This window comes from Cyrtonyx montezumae, unplaced genomic scaffold (genome assembly GCF_038088225.1).
Source record: "Cyrtonyx montezumae isolate F1298 unplaced genomic scaffold, pur_monq_1.0 scaffold_8, whole genome shotgun sequence".
Classification (NCBI taxonomy): Eukaryota; Metazoa; Chordata; class Aves; order Galliformes; family Odontophoridae; genus Cyrtonyx; species Cyrtonyx montezumae.
In genome coordinates, this window is record NW_027072089.1 from 100,380,344 (window position 1) to 100,397,618 (window position 17,275).

Genomic DNA, 17,275 nt, shown 5'->3' on the forward strand with positions numbered 1-17,275 from the left:
GATTAAGGGGCTAGAATTAAGGTTATCAATTTTCTGTACTGTGTAACAGTGCTTGGGAAACTAATCCGGTCCAATTTGTACACAGTATTGGAGTCTTCTTTACACTTTGTGAATCGTATCTTGAAAACTATTAATAATTGCCCTCTTTATTTTGTCTCCTCAGGGAGTCAGGCTATGGGGGAGATAATGGCCAGTGTTAAAACCAGCACGATCCTATTGCTATGTCTCCTGTATGTGTTTCAGTTTTAGTTTAAAGTTAAACAACTATTTGAGAATACCACGCAGAGAACTGCCCCACAGTTGGATAATTATGAGTGGTAGGGAATGGTAGGGGCAGATACCTAGAATGGTACCTAGGACACCTCCAGCATTTTGGAACAATAATAAAATAAATAAGGGGAAGGGAGACAGAAAATCCACCTCAACCTGAAAGGCATGGGTATGCGAGTTTCAAGGAAAAACAATTGAAAAAATGGGGTTCTTCCAGGAAAATGACCACTCCAGCATGGCAAATTACTAAAGACTAACATGAGCCTGAGATGTGAGAGCAGGAACACCCTACTGCTGAAGGACTGATCTGAAACACAGCAGGCTGTTATATGCAAATGTGATGGACGCATTTGATCTTGGTAGTTAGTCAAGGTGAATCGACGCATTTAAAACTCATAGCTTGGGCTGTGCCTCAGCATTCAGTGAACAGTATTCAGTTGATATTTTCGTAACTTCATCTCTCTGGAGGTCCTGAGTTTATTTGATAATAGCACAGAAGAGTACAGAGAATTTTCTGAAATCTACTTAGGCTGTCATTCTTTAACTTATTTGTATAAAACAGGTTTGCGTGTAGTACAAAACTGGGAATAATTTTATCTACTCTAAGTTTCCAATTTCAATTTTGCTGTAAGAAGCATGAAACCATTTTATCACCTATACTCATTCCACTGCAGTGATATTTGAAGATCATAAACCTCACTCACTTCATTCTCATCTAACGCAGTTCAGGAAATGTACCTCTTTGCTCTCTTCTGCCTGGAAAAACTTTGTTTTTATTATTTATTGTAAAGATTAGAATCTAAAACACCTGTCTTATTTCTTTTTAAAGTTAGAAGTAATGAATGTATACAGTCTGCTTCCCTCTACAAGACTGTATGAATCTGGTTAATTGGCCTCCAGCAAATAGCTGGGGATGCTGTGTGGGGTATCCAGACTCAGAATTAATACTGAAGCAGTTACTGGCTGGGCAAGTGCCCAATGCTGTCTTATTAGCATGCAGGAACTCTGCCAAGATATAAAGAGGAAAAAACCTGGTCATCAAGGTACTTTTTTAATTTGTTTGGCCTTATTGAGTTGTTGCACTGCAGCACGCAGCATAGCTGAAAAAGTAGCAATGCTGAATTGAAGATGTTAGCTGATGGCAACCAAAAGAACAGGAATTGTAGCTTCAGGTATAGCAAAATTGTCTTATCAGGCATTAAATTACAGGCATTTTATTATTGCGGAGTTTAGCACAATCCTCTTCCCATTAGGTTTGGGTGGAGGTGCACTGCCTGTGCCAGGAGGTTGGTGAAGCCAGTGGGGAGTGCAGCTTTTGGAGGATGGGGACCTGATAAAAGCAGATTGTCAGGGTGGGCCTGGTTTTATCTGTGATTTTTCTTCCTTGGATGTATTTTGACTGCATTTTAGAAAGTCTGTGGATTTTAAGCTTTGGGAATGATACTGATGTAACAAAGCATGGTTATGAAACCCGTTCACCTAATTCAGCATCACATAAAGAAATATGTATTTGCTCATCTTCTCCCAGTACTGAACCAATCCTCTTCGAAATGGCTCCCTTACCCCAATTTACATGTCCTTGTCATTTGCCTTTAGAATCTGACCACCTCAGATTATAGTTGCCTTTCTTTGGATTTGTGAACAGTGGTGTGTTTGTGGCCACAGGTCAGTAGCTGTTATTATTATACTCGCCGATGATAAATGAAATGTTGTGCTGTCTTCTTATTAGAAAGGGTTGTTTTATCTTAAATGTAGTTTGCGCCGCAGCAGATGGCAAGCGGTAGTTATAGGTTTTATTTTAGGGAGGCATAGGCAGCCTTGGCTTGAATAATGAGTGGAGCTACAGTATGTTTCATCAGTATTCATCATCTGCCTACCCCAAAGGTGACACCCTGAAAGACCCACAGGTAGTTAGCTAACTGCAGCTTTGTCTGAAATGGCTGCAGTAATGGGACGTGCAAAAGAATACGCAGCTTAGAAGGTGGTACGAGGGAATGGGTCATTGCAGGGCAGGTGATTCGAAACTGAGTTACTTGGTAGCTATGAAGTTTTAATAAACTCGAGTTTCTTGAGATCAGTAAAGGCTCAGCCCAGTCTTGCATCTTTGAGCCTTCCTAATATACTTTAAAAGATTCCCATAGGGCACGATTGCCTCTGCCATAGTACAACTCACACTTGGTAGCAGTGTGAATCAGACTTCATAAGGGAAACTCTCTCTTGAAATTAACAGGACTTTGTTATCATTATTGATTAATATATCTCTATAGCTAAGAACCTAGAGCTTGGCTCTTACAGAAAACCATAAAACTGATGTTACAACCATTGCTTCTGCTTCCTTTTGAGAGACAAAATACAGATTCAATATGAGATCTCACCACTGAATAAATGTATGAATAACTAAAAGAACATGACAACTGAAAATGTTTATTATTCAAATATTTTTTTTTCCAGAGCCATTAAAAAAATAAATAGTTAAATAGACAAAAGGACCTGAGAACAGGGAACTATCTGTCTATTCTCCAAACTTATAAACTGGAGTAGTTTAGAGGAGACATTTTTATGGGGTTTCTGCAATGAAAGCAGAGCAACTGCAGCAGCTGAGACCTTGTGAGGGTTTGTTGTGAGAACATTTCTTGCTGGTTTTATTCCATAGCTGAACTTTTGGATTAAAGAGCAGCATGCTTGTTCTGGCTTTGGAAATACTTTCATCTAAATCTGAGCAAATCCAATATTGAAGAACAAGAATTTAGCTTTATTACAGTGAAATATTTACTGCAGTTAAGGGAAAGGGATCATGATGAGAAATGGCAAGGGATGTTCACTCTGCAGGTTTTTCATTTAATACTTATAGTAAATGTCCAATTTTTTTTTGAGCTGACATTTAAAAGTTTTGACTGGTCCCTCTAACTCACCTGCTTAGTGCATTAATGTTTTTGTACAATAACTTATATTGTGATTTCCCAGTGACACGAAGATGCTACACAGTAACAAAGAGAGAACATTTTATCTGTATGCAAAAGATACCCCTGAATTGTTCATTGCAATTCACTCCTGAATTGTTTTAGAGAGGTGTAAGGAAGATCAGACTACTCAGGCTGCCTAGTATTTCTGAATAACTTTCCTCACTGCAAATTTAAAATATTTCTTTTTAAAGACTTGTGGGTTCTGTACTTTAAGAGTTAATTCTTAAATTATTTCTTTTCATTATTAATTATTATTTCATTATTAATTCTTTTCATTAATTCTGCTTCTGCTGTATCTTCTAAGCTGTTGCCTCAGGTTCCACATCTTGTCTTTCTTACCCTGTCTTATACTTTGATTTCATTATTGGTGTTCCCAAGAGAAATTCATTCCATGTCCATGTTCTCTAGAGAATGATTTAATCCTCTTTTCTTACATAGCCTGTATTTAATTTTATTTTCTTCTTTTCTACTCTGTGTAATCTAAATTATTGTACTTCCCATTCTCTCCTCTTATGTGGTCATGCTTGAAATAAACATTAAGGATGGACAAGGTACTACCTACTCAGAGTGAAATTCTGGCATCTGAGAGAAGTTGGACATTTTTACCTAATATTCATCAGCAACCACCAGCTGGGAAAAGAAAGATCTTGATTAGCTGTAAGAAAACACCTTTCCCTAGTGAAAAATTTTTGAGCCAGGGTAATGGGAAGATGGAACAGAGTTGGACTGGAGGCTTGGGGAACTCTTGCTCAGCTACACCTCTTGATTTTATGGGAAAAAACCTCACCTATCCTGTGTGAAGTTTGTGCTGCTCTACCTCAGAAATCACTGCAAAGGGAAGCAGCAACAGTGAGGCATGCCTTGGGAATTCTGTGGTGCCGTGTCTGGATATGAAGGTAGAAGGTTTGAAGGCTGGTATGATGTGTGTAGTATACTGACACTGCAGTTACTTTTCGTAGTGCAGTGGTGGCTTTACCTCTTGAGTGTGGTGTAGTCTTATCACATTGCCATGTTTCATTTCCTGCTTTTTCTTTGTTTTTGAGTCTATCTGTTGTGCCCTTTGATACTCAAAAGTAATCCCCTTGACCAAGACATATTTGTGGCCTCACAGTCAACTGCCAACCCAAAGACAAAAGCCAGCTCTCTACCAGGACCATGTGCACTTGTTTAACCATCCGTGGGTGCCTCCATGGTGAAAAAGAGCCAATCCACCTCATATTGAATCCACCTAAGATTACATAGGTTGGTCCAAAAGTAACGCCTTCCATTTATTTCTACAGGAACTGCAACAAAGAGTGCAACAGCTCTATTTGATAGAGTTCATTCTCAGCTACAAAACATCATTTTTCAACATAGTTACCACCATTGGCTATGCATTTCACTAGTCATGAACAGGATACTGCATGCTATGCTCAAAAAAATCTGCACCAGCAGAGGTGACCCACTATTGCCACTGCAGAAACACACCACTCACCAACTCACTGTGCTCACATCCGCTGTTTTGTCTCCATAAACATTCAGCAAGTGTCAAAAAATGGCAATGTATTCCAATTTTTCCTCACAGAGGAGCTCAATGACATACCTTAGCTTCAGGTGCAATTCCATGTCAGACGTCATTTTGTCAGACTGTCCCTCTGTTGCCATCTGTCACACGGCAAAAAAAAATAGGAGACATTACTTTTGGAGCAGCCCTCATACTTCCTTCCCTTCTACCTTCTTCTCCTCTGTTTTGGAAGCAGACAATTTACTGATTGCTTGCAAACACTTGCAGATTCTTGCTGTTCTTATCTGTAATAACACTTCCTCACTGCATGCTTCTTTCTGCCTTTATAGATACATTCCAATCCTTTCCTGATTCAGGACACAATTTGTTTTCTTGCCTTTATTTACAGGAGCTTCTTTCTTAATGTGAGTACTAACACTACATTTCAAAGACAACATCTGTGGACAAAGGAAGGGCAACTGATGTTGTCTACCTAGACTTGTACAGGGCCTGTTACATAGTTCCATACCAGATCTTGCAGAGAGATGGATTTGAAGGCTGGACCATTCTGCATATAAAATTAGTTGGATGGTCACAGGCAGAAGGTTGTGGTCAATCTTTTAAGTTCTTTTAAGTTCAACCCAAGCCATGCTATGATTCTCTACTTTCAACCAAAAAATCTTCCCCTCACATCCAGCAACAGTAGCTGAGAAATGGATGTGTAGTATTTTCTTGCAGGCAGGTGAGGCTGTTTTGGTGCTATGCTGTTGGCTTTTAGCAAGGCTTATTCTTCACTTATGTTTTTTTCCCAGTGACTGTAGCAGCAGGACAGTGATACTGCAGATGCTCCCAGACCTCAAACTGTCTGCTAGTGGGAAATGAAGGGCAAAGCCAGCCACGGAGTGTGAAGAATAGGAGAACAGAGATCCTGGGAAGCACCCAACAGCCTGTATTTGACCTGCCCCTGCATTTGACCTGTCTTCATCCCAATACCTTCCCTGCTGCCAGTAAAAAGACTGAGGATTATTTAATGCCCATGTGAAAACTGCTTCCTTTCTGGCATTTGAAATTGCTGTATGCCAAGCATATATCCCATAGACTTCTTGCTTCTGTTTCTTCTCTTTATTCTTTGAAAGCGCAAATGTGGTTTAATGACATTGCCAGTTCAAAGAGCAAAGTCTCTGGCAGTCCCAGTCACACCTATATCCTGCAGTTGAAGTCAACACACTTAACATGAATTGTACAGGTGTGTTGCTTTAGCAGCAGTCAAAAATATTCCTTCAGAAGTATTTACAAATGATTTTTTTTTGCCTCTAGGTTTTTCATCAAAATAGAAAGTCAGGTGTGCGTGTTTTTCATTTCTATCATTAAATCCCATACAAAGGGAATAGGAGCAGGTTTGTTCTCTTTCTTCCTTTTTTTCCTCAGGTTTCCCTTTCATGTTTCTTCCTTTAACTTTTTGAAGTTTTCTTACTTTTGAAATTGGCAAAAGGAAATAAGGGACAGTCTACCTCTCTGCTTTGACTGAGGTCCTGGCCTAAGAATAGAAGTTGAAAGTAAGGAGAAATAATGTAAGAAAAAAATGATTATTAAAATAAAAATCCCTCTGGATCTTGTCACTATATTTTCTCATGAAGCTAACAGTGAAATCTTTGCTTTGGTAATGAAATCTGCAGGGAAAATCTCATCTGCATTTCCTCAGCAAAGATGCAGATGTAATCAATACTAAGTGAATATTGACTTTGGAGTCCCTAAAGCCTTCATTGAGCACCAAGCTCTGCACTAATTGTATGAGAGTCTTCCTTGGATGTAGCAAGACAAAGGTCTCTCTTTGTTGGTTTCCTCAGAGTTCCCAGTGTGTGAAGCACTATTTGCACCTGCAGGAGTTATTTTTACTTCTCCATCTCCAAGGTGTCTCATTAGCTTTTGTCTCTCCTGAATTTTTCTGTGGGCTTCGTGTTAGAAATAATAGCTACACACTTGGCACTCAAAGGTGAGCCACCACCAACTGCCTCACAGCCCAGCTGTGAGGGGCTGCAAATGTTGCTGCTAGGAAAAGCAAAGAGAGCTTGAGAGAGGGAAGGTACAAAGGAAGGAAAGGAAGACTGGAGGCAGAGCAAAGGTACTGACAGAAAATGAAAAAAGGCCTGTTGGAAAATAATTTCAAAATTCATTTTTCTTTTTGAAGGGGGGAGGTTTCCATACATTCACATGATAGATAGTTTGAGAATTTTATAGCAATTAATTCAAAAATAAACATAATTAATATGTGTTAGTATGGCCTGTAATTTCCTACAAAGTACCAGTAAATATGAATATATTCATATCCCCACCTCCAGTGAAATAGCCATGGGCATGTCTGATAATTAATAACCTCTGCTTGCAAAACAAAACTGCATTTCATCTGGTGCCAAATGCTCTGTTTTCTGAATGCAAAATAGAGTATTTTTCCACACCAGAATTCGATTTCTGCACAACATCGTGTGAGGTTAAGCCTTATCCAACTGCTTGTTTCAGTATAGATCTCAATACTCATGATAATAAAGTAATGCAATTTTCTCTCAATGTATGTTAGTATTAATCAGAACAGAGAAATGTAATATTGAGTTCATTTAACCTTGATTTGTAGTGGTACATTTGGCCTGGCAAATGTTTTCCTAAGTAATGAGACAAACAAATTGCTATTCAAATAGAGGAAGAAGCTGTAAAAATGAGTTCTCTGAAGTATCAGAAGAACATATTAAATTGACAGGGATATTCCATTGCACAACTTGCCGCATTTTAAGGGAGTCACAGAACAAGGTGTATACTGAAGGTGTCAGTAAAAATCTTATCCAGAGGTTTAAGGAGGAGAAGAAAGCAAACAGTTGTGAAATTAAAGGATGGAACATTTTTATTAACTTTGAAATCTTTTGCGCGAGCAGCCGGATGGTAGTTGAGCTGTGGATTTGAAGGTCTTGCCCGTGTTTGGTTTTTCAGGCCTGGCATGTACGCATTTATTAGTCTGCCTGCGTGGCCTCAGGTGAAAGTCTTCACTAACTTGTTACCTGTTGAGCTCATACCCTGTGAGGCCCCACATTGGGTGCTTGTTGTTTCAGTAGACTTGTGCCTTTCCCATGCATGGAGCTTTGCATTTGCTGAGGTTCATGATGTTCCTGTTCACCCATCTCTTCTCCCTGTCCAGTTCTTGAAATGGATGCCTGGCTGATCTGCACCCCCAGCATTTCTTTCATACCGGTAGCATTTATGGAGTTGCTATGGAGTTGTTCCCACTCCTCTGTTCTGGTATTAACAAAGCTGACACACAGTATTCACCCAAGTAACACTGGGCTGGATTTTATTCTGCTGGTTACAGTCCTTTGAGACTGGCAGTCCATGTTTCCATCCACCATTTATTCTACTTATCCAAGTAATGGCTATGAGGAAACAATAGGAGACAATGTCAGAGGTCTTGCAAAATCCAAGTTATGCAATATCTAGTTGCCAAGTTACAGGCAATGGGAGTCAAACCCTCATGGAAAGAGCATTTGAGCTTGGTTCATCCTGACAGCCACGCGGTCTCTAGTTTGGCACTAGTTTAGCTGGTATTTCTGACTGGCACAGACCTTGAGCAGAGGATAGTCTCGCGCTTTTCTGTAACTCCTGCATATTTCCACATTGCAACTAAATGGCCTATCCATAAACAAAGCAGAGTAGATAGGCAGCATGTCCCTCAACACTGACAGGATGCAAAACTTTGAAATGTCTTCAGGGAAAGCAGCTGAGTCATACTCATCAGCAGAGTTTAAACAAGGATAACCTCTAATGTTACTTAAAGCCCTAAGACTTTCAGATATCTCTAACATCTCAGTGTTGATCTTGACCATTTTTAGTTCAGCTGAACTTTCAAACATCTGGAAAGCTCAAGTGTAGTTCCTCCAGGATGCAGAAAAAGCAAATTATGGATAGCTGTGATAAAATGTTATGTTAACCTCAGACAATAAATTGCTTCAAATACAGATCAGAATACAACCTTACAGTGGAATTTGCTGATTGTATAGCAGTATGTTGCTGTGTTTAAGTTCAAGTTTTTGTTTTAAACAATTTCCACCTGACTGGTGGAGGGATAAAATGAATGACAGTGTCTCAACAAACAAGCATACAATCCCACCAAGAAATCATCCTGCCCATAGAAAAAGGCATGCTAATCAGGAATATTTTACATCTGAAAATTGCATATCCACTGGGAGGTCAGGGGTAAAGAACCAGACCCTAGCTGATCAGTGACTCATCCACTTGTGGACAGATTTCACAGGGATTGAAATGGAATGTATTTATGATATGCTGATTTAGCGAAATAACTTTTTAGTGCTTCCTCCCCTAAAACTGAACTGTCAGTAAGTAATGGTTTCTGGTCTTCAGGGCTCTGAACACAGTGTTTTCTGCAGTAATGTGTTCTGCCATGGGGGCTTTTGGTGGCTTGCAAATGGTTTTAGAAATTGCTTGTGTCTCTAATTTTCTAATCTGGGGAGAGAATAGGCACCAAGATAGGGATTCTTAGTACGCAGGTCAGTGTTTTACATTTTCAGTGTTGAGGAAGTGTTGGCAGTTTTAAGATAACTATTTCTGACAAACATGGGTACTAAAGCCCACTCTAAAAATCAGCACCTTTAAAACAGCTCTAAGTTGGCCTGCCTGGAAACTGTTCAACTGGCAATATTTTATTTTATTTTATTTTATTGGGGGGGGGGGGGGGGGGTAGGGGATGGGGACAGGAACTTTCTCGAATTACTTAAGGGCGAAAAAAAGAGAGATTTTCTCTTAACCACATTCAGGTTTTTAGAAGAATCTGAACTGAATCTCATTTAGAGAAAATCTAGAGATAAGGCCATGCCTTGATCCTATGCCACCTTGTCAAGGACACAAGGAAAAGAGACAAAAGTACTCCTTATCTCATCATCACATCCCAGGGGAAGAGAAGTTGGAGAACAGCAGTTATGGTACCACTAGCATGCCTTTGTCTGCCCTGCCAAGTGGTGGCAGAAGAGCAGAGAGAGAGGGAGTTAGAACATGAGAAGAAACCAATACAATTCACTTGTCCTTGCCTTGATTCCCCAGACAGCTTCAGATTTGTGTACCTTTGTGTACTGGCATCTACGGCAAGAGCATCAAAGCAAACCTGAAGTGTAGGCAGAGAAAGAGAGGTGGAAGCATGCACTAAGGAGCTGAAGAAGCAGGGTCAGGAAAGAAGTTATTGTCTTGTTGAAGAAGAATGATTCTAGTTTTGCATCACACCTCGAGAGAGATTTAAAATGTAGCTCCCCAAGGAATAATGAAAATGAATCTCCAAAGTTTGAAGCAATGAAAATAAATAACGAAAGCTCTAAACTTTTAGCCACCAACACCATGACAGAGCTGGTTTAATAGCAACCTATAAATTCTGAAGAAATGTAGTTTGCAGCTGTTAGCTCTTTTTGCATAGTTAGTCTGCTACTGTTAACAGAAGAAGGTTTTGGCTTCAGATCTTGTTTTTGTGCAGTGCCAGGTATCTGGAGAAGATCATTACAAAAAATACAAAATATGTACATATGCACAGAAAATGAAAGTAACAGTCAACTAATTTGCTTCTCTATCTTTGTTATTGCAGATGGGCACACATAAGTATATGAGCCCACACACGAACGAGTAAGAAAGATCTGAGATAAAACCTTGTTGCTTTGCTGATGTTTTTTTTTATTGACAGTTAACAAAAAATGCAACATCACACATACCATCGAAGGAACCATAGTTGTTCCTTTGGAGAAAGAAAGAGGATGGGAAAGCTTCAGCTGGGCAGTCAGATGCAGAAGCTCTCAGGCATCCCTGCTGCCCTGATCCTGGTGCACAGCTGGAACCCTCCATCCTGGGACAGAGCTTCAGTACTTCCTCACACTTCTGCTCACAAGCCTGGACACAGGCTCACACTCAGAGTAGGATTGCTGTTTTCTCTTCACAGTATTTCTTCCATCAGAGAGGTACGATTTATGCTTGATTGCTCTCACACAGAACCTCTTAGCCTGAGCTTTGATTGCCCACATCACTCCTTGTCCACCACAGGATCCTGTCTGCACTTCTTCCAATTTCCAGCTTGCACAGGCAGAAGGATCCTGGAGGTCCCTGTGTCCAGCACTGAGCAAGGACCTAAAGATTTGGTTTTCAGGGCAAGCCTGGTATAAACTTGCTATTAAATACAAGAAAGCTTATTTATGAATCCTGCACTCCTTGCTTAGGACCTGAGGTTTCTGATAAAGCTGGAAAAGTCATCGCGTGCATTAAAGCAACATGTCAGCTAATGCTTGCTATGATTGTGACAAAAAAAATCCCCCTGTCATTCTGGTCTTTTAATATGGAAGCAAGCCAATTAGTTGTCTATGGTTAGATAGGCAGAGCCATGCTATTGCAGAACCCACTGTATTGCACGCAGGTATAACATCAAAATACACAGATAGAACATCACAATACACAGGTAGACTGTACAAGGTAAAGTGTTTTGTGTAGCAGTTAGGGTTGCTGGTAATGAATACAGTTGATGTATATTTAATCAGAGCAATTGAATGCTGGAGACAGTGTGCCCAATCTGAAAGCTTGGGTTGATTTGTTATTCTGTACTATGTGAGCAAAACAGCTTCAATATTATTGGCACAAATGCATTGTAAACAAGTCTTAGAAATCTGCGTACACTAGAAAAGCAAGTTTCATTGGCAGTTTCATCGTCTTCCCCTTTTCAAACTTAGATCAGGAGTGATGCAAGGCAAAAAGGTGCTTCTAAGTGACATGGCAGATACTCTTCCTGCAGGAGTTTGCCTGAGTCCTGGAAATTTCCCACAGTTCCCAAGAAGAGAAGTGGATCCCCTGGGCTGCACCTCCTGCCACACCTTTAATCTACCTGCTGGACCTTGAGGTGAGAGCAGGATGTGGTGGAGAGTCCTGCAGCAAAGCTGTACCTTCACTGACTTCATCAAGCCAGGGCTATAGCCTGCACCAGCTCAGGTGCCTTTTAGAGGGATTCAGTTCAAAGCTTCGCTGCCGGCAGGTTAAGACCCTATTGCTTAAGCTTAAGCAACCTAAAGGAGTTCTTAATGTGGCCAGGGGTCATTTTGCATGCTTAAAGCCATGCATAATTCAGTTCATATAAGTCAGAGATGTGTGAGCCTAAGGGCTTCTTATAGTGCTTAATGCAATAGCTGACTCAGTGTCTGCAGGGTTTGAAGAAATTTGCTGATAGGATTGCTGCCTTTTCTCGTGGACTCCCATGGGACCTGACCAGTCCTTGAGAGAGTCAGTGTTTATATTTTGTTTAAGAGCTGCAGTTTTCCTTTCTTGTTTTGTTTCTTTGTTGAAAGAGGGTAGGGTACCATGGTATATCTCCCTGCTACCAAACTAGGGTGAACAAGCTCAACTTTTGATTGTACAGTAGTGTGTACTCAATCTGTATTTTTGTCCTGTTTTGCTTCCATTGTTTTCTATCTAAGCACAGGGTGCCCTCTTGCTTCTACACTAACTGCAAGGGCAGGTTGTCTCTTATTCTACAGTGTTGCCTTTGCAGAACGAGTTTAAAATGGAGTCTGGACAAAAATTTTATTTGTTCCTAACACTGTTTGTTCCTAATCTGAGTCATCATCATGCCCTGTTCAGCCAAAAGGGGCAACCATACCCTTAGGTGCATCAAGGGCCACTCTGCCAGCCAGGTGAGGGAAAGGACTGTCCTGCTGTGATCTGCTGTGTGACCTCAACCCCAGCACTGTGTGCTGGTTTGGGCACTGCAATATAAGAAGGACATCGATGTAACAGAAAGCACCCAAAGGAGGGCTATAGAGATGGGAAAGGGTCTAGAGGGCAGGGTGTATGAGGAGCAGCTGTGGTCCCTGGGTTTGCTCAGAGCAGAAGAACTGAGGGGAGGTCACTGTGCACAGTGACCATCTTCCCTACTCTTTCTCTGCAGTAAAGCATCAGTCAGCATGTGCTGGCAGGACATTGCAGGTGAATTCCATGTGAGCCTGTGTGCCATCTTGTAGACATCAACAAGCTACCAAACAATGGCTCTGTTTTTGTAACACACTGGAAGCTAACAGTACATCTATACCTATCACAGTTCAGTGTTTTTTTTCAGGGTATTTGTTGTGGTGTTGCGTATACTTAGAGGAGAGATTAATGCAAACAGCCTCACAAAATTTAAGACAGAAAATAGCGATATTGAGTTTTTAATGGCAGTTTTAATGTGCTGCAGCCCTAATGAGTGGTTTAGTTTGGTAGTGTGATTAATATGCTGGCACAGATCTGCTTTTGTTAATCTTGGAGGACAGAGAACTGGAAAGAGGGAGGAAGTAGAAAACAGGCATTTTAAGCTAGAAATTTAATTGTAAGATAGTGCCTGAAATAAAAATTGATACATAGAACTGCTTTGAGAGATAAGCACTACCAGTGATGATGGTTTCTGGCAGAGAGAATCATCACGCTGTTATGGAAAAGATGCTGCTGTGGACTTTACTCTGTGATCTATATGGACATGAATCTGTTTGACATAATTCTCTTGGCTGCTTCTCATCCTGCAACACAGCAGCAAAGCTCTGAAACCTTGCTATGGGTGCCTGTCTTTGTAGAAATAATGGAAATACTCACACTGTCCTTGAAATGCACCATTGTGAAACTCAGTTTTATGGTGATTTTTGTGCAGGTGCCCTAAACCATGTTTTGAATTCACATTCCTGCCTTGTATGTTTTCCACAGTCAGCACTAAGACCTCCCCAAGGATGGGTAAGCTTGAGTCTTACTAGAACAAGGCAAAACAGTTACAGTTTATCAGAATGTAGCTGAATTCACTCATAATAATTAAAATTATAAATGGCAGCACTCATCTAATTATTGCTCTTCAGTGTTTGAATATCCAAGCACTTGCTAGTCCTTTTTTCTTTCTTTTTTTTTTGGCTGGTATTTTCTTCTTTCTGAGAAGTTCAGTAATTAGGAAGGGATACTCACAGTCAGTTTAATATCACAAAAGAAGACAATGTTTACAAGTACCACTAAAAATTTCTGAAAGGATTCCCACTGTGGTGATGGATGAAATGTTTGTAGCAGCCATTTTATCAACTGAAAGTGACCTTATCTCTATTTGTAGGATGTAAGTGGGGTGTTTTTTGTTGTTTTTTTTTCTTTTTAAATTGTGGATTCTGAATCATGTTAAAAGTGGACAGATTTGAACTCATATCTCTGCAGCTCTTTGCCTGTCTTGCAATAGTACTGTCCCTGCTAAGATGGGTGACTGTCATGTGGATGGTCTTTGGAGACTTCTGCTTTTGTGCAGAGACCCTCAAGCAGTTTCATCCCTCCGTGATAATACCACATAGGGCAATGCCAAACCATGCCAAGCTATCAGCTCTGGTGCAGGAATTCTGTAACTGTGTTCACGTAGCCATGCCCTAAACCCATGATGAGTCTGTGCAATGTTACACAGTCATAGATAGCTACATTGCCTTGGTTCATGCAAAGCTGGCATGGTGCCTCCAGTCACTCTGTGTAGTAATGTCCTTTTGAATAGAGTTCTCCCAGGAATTTTGTCATCTTGCTTATGAAGCTGGGGCGTCCTTATGGTGGAACAGCTTCAAAGTTGTGAGGGGTACACCCTGCACATCCAAAAGTATGACTTCTGGGGGACCCAAAAAGGGAATAGTTTCATATGTGGGCCTGAGAAAAATACTAGTCCTGTCTAACTTTGAATTCAGATCAGGCCAAGAAACCTGAAATCAAAACTATCAATTTTCTGCTACCATCTGGATTTAATCTAATTTAACTCCAGACATCTGAATGCTTGTTTTCTACTTTAAATGCTATTTTCAATGGAAACTTACTGTACTATATTTAGTAGCTCGGGCCTGCCATATAAATGCCACATTGTGTGGTTTTTGTGGTCTGTCATAAGCAGGAATTGAGTTTTAGAGAAAGCAGATATCACCACAAGCTGTAGAGACAAAAGAGTTGGATCTCCAATGTTACCTCCTTGGATTACCAAGTGCCCCACACTCTGTATGTAATTTCATCACAGTGCATGAACCACAGCGCTGCTAAAAATATGCTGCTCTAAATCAGAGTTGCAGGAGTGGAGGAGAAGCACAGACCGTGATACATAAGAGCTTGCTTCATTCTAGATGGATTTCTTCAGTGAAATGATAGAGATATTTTTGCATAAAAGACTTGGGAATGTAACATGTGAACAAAGCATGTTGATCCCACCATAAATAATCCTAATTCCACCCTTAGGAGCCACCAAGAGGAAAAGTGATTTAAGCTTCAACTGAGATCAAAGCAGGAACATGCAAGAGGTGTCAGAAGAGCTACCTCATGATCTGCCCAACTTGAGAGCAGATCTCAGCTGAGGCCTGATTAGCTTTAGTTCATTTTGCTTGCTGCCCTGCTCAAGCATAGAAGAACAAAATACAGACATCTGCAGAGGTTTGTGTCTTGTGTATATATAGATACACGTACTTCTCATCTCTGAAAAGTGAATAATGGAACTAAAGTGAGGATAATAATATTCCACTCATAAAAAAAAAAAAAAAGACCAGAAAATATCTTGCAAGTAAACTATTTTTGATGTAATCTTCCTATTGTAATTGCAGTTCGTTTTCTATGCTGCCACTTCAGCAGGTTATGTAAAATTATTGCAGGGGGCATAATTTATTGCAACACTCAGTAATCAGATAAGTGGTGTATTCACAGGAAGGAAGCATTCAGCCCTCTGTTTAGCTCAAAAATAGCTCAGATGCGAAAAAAATTACAAAAAAATAAAAAAGAAGGAAAGAAAAAATAGGCATGATTGCAGGCATTTCCTAGTGCTAAGTTCCGGAGCCTTTTTCAGTGACAGCAGTGCATCACTAGATGATACAAAAGCCATTTGATACTTAACAAAAGAAAACTGCGATGGCTAAAACAGGCCAAATGCACCCAAGTGGCCACAAAGCAGAGCTGGATGCATGACTCATGGGCAATTATAGCTGGCATTAATTTCAACTTGAAAGAAACAGAACCAGGAATTTCGGTTCTTGAGAGAAAACCTTCTTGAGGTTTATCAGCCTACCTGTGAGTCAGACACTTCCTTTTTGTTCCCCTAAACAAATTTTTAGATGATGTTCTTTCAAAGTGGCTTACAGACTCATGAAGGATGCATGCCTGTGCACATTACTGTAGCTTGGGAATTAGTGAATGGCAGAGAACAGATAAAGCAGAGCAGGTGGTGGTCGGGTCTCACTTGGCAAGGGCAGTGTGGAAAAAGCAGGAAAATGCTTTTTCAGCTGCACCTGCCCAGCAGTACTGCTCTACATTAAAACATCTAAAGCTGAAAACATTAAAACCTCTAAAGCTGAAAACCCCAGCTTTTACCCTGCCATCTTCCCCATCTTTCAACTCGTATTCGTGAGGGATAATTGTGAGTCTCTGACAGAAGGGACAGACATGCTTGGCACAGTGCTGACTGGGTTCAGAGCTCACTCTAAACCATCTAAAAGTTTGCAGGATGAAGTGACAGGCATCCAAAGGGATAAAGCTTAGGGTGGGCTTCCTCATCTCATATTCAACCTCCAACTGCAACTGCAATCTAACCTTTTGCTCTAAATCCAGAAATACCTACTAGCACAAGATTTAAAAACAGAGATGAACTTGATTTTGGCCGGAGTCATAAACCTAATCAAGCAGCTTTCTGGGTCTCCAATGAAATCCTAACTCATGAGTTCCTGATTGCATGAGGAGTATTTTACTGAATTCTGCAATCAGCCACTATTTGCATAGAACAGGCTGCAAAAGTGAAGGTTTTCATGTGATTTAAGACTTCGTAATCTATTCATTGAAAGAAGGGGCCAGGTAACTTATGGTTCTGTTATGCCAGATGACACAGTCACAGAAACATTTCTGTTTTGGTTGCACTATAGCTGCTGTAGCTTGTCTTGTTCCTTGTTTTATTAATGACGTATCCATATCCTGAAACCAAGCATAAAAAATAACAATCTTATTATTGAGCATATTGCGGCAGCTTGTTCTTTGTCCAAGTAGTATCTAAAAGTAATAAACAAAATGTGACTAGAGGTGCAAGGAGGCACTGTGTTCCCTGCAGGACAAAATATTATGGAAAAGGCTTTTTGGAAACATCATTTTAAACCACAGTTTTGCAACTCTGGTGGCTACTGAGGTACAAGACCTAGGCATAGCCATACCAAGTCTATGCCAAGGATTTAGCCCATGACCTGCTAATATATAGGCAAAGAGTATGGAAAGGAGGAAGCATACAGAAAAATATATCACCTTCTGTACTGTTGTATCTCATGCTGGTGTCCTCCATCTGACCCAAATGTGATTTGGGGAATCTGAAAAACTAGCAGTTAAGAATTTCTTACAGGAGCTGCAATGGCCAGTCACTGTGCAGACTTCCTAAAGGCAAGTACATCTGGAAACACTGCATACAAATTATATATGTATGTTTGGAACAATTGCACTTTGGAAAAAACTGATCTTAGAACAAACTGTGCAATGGCTGTGTTCTCCACAGTTCACCCAG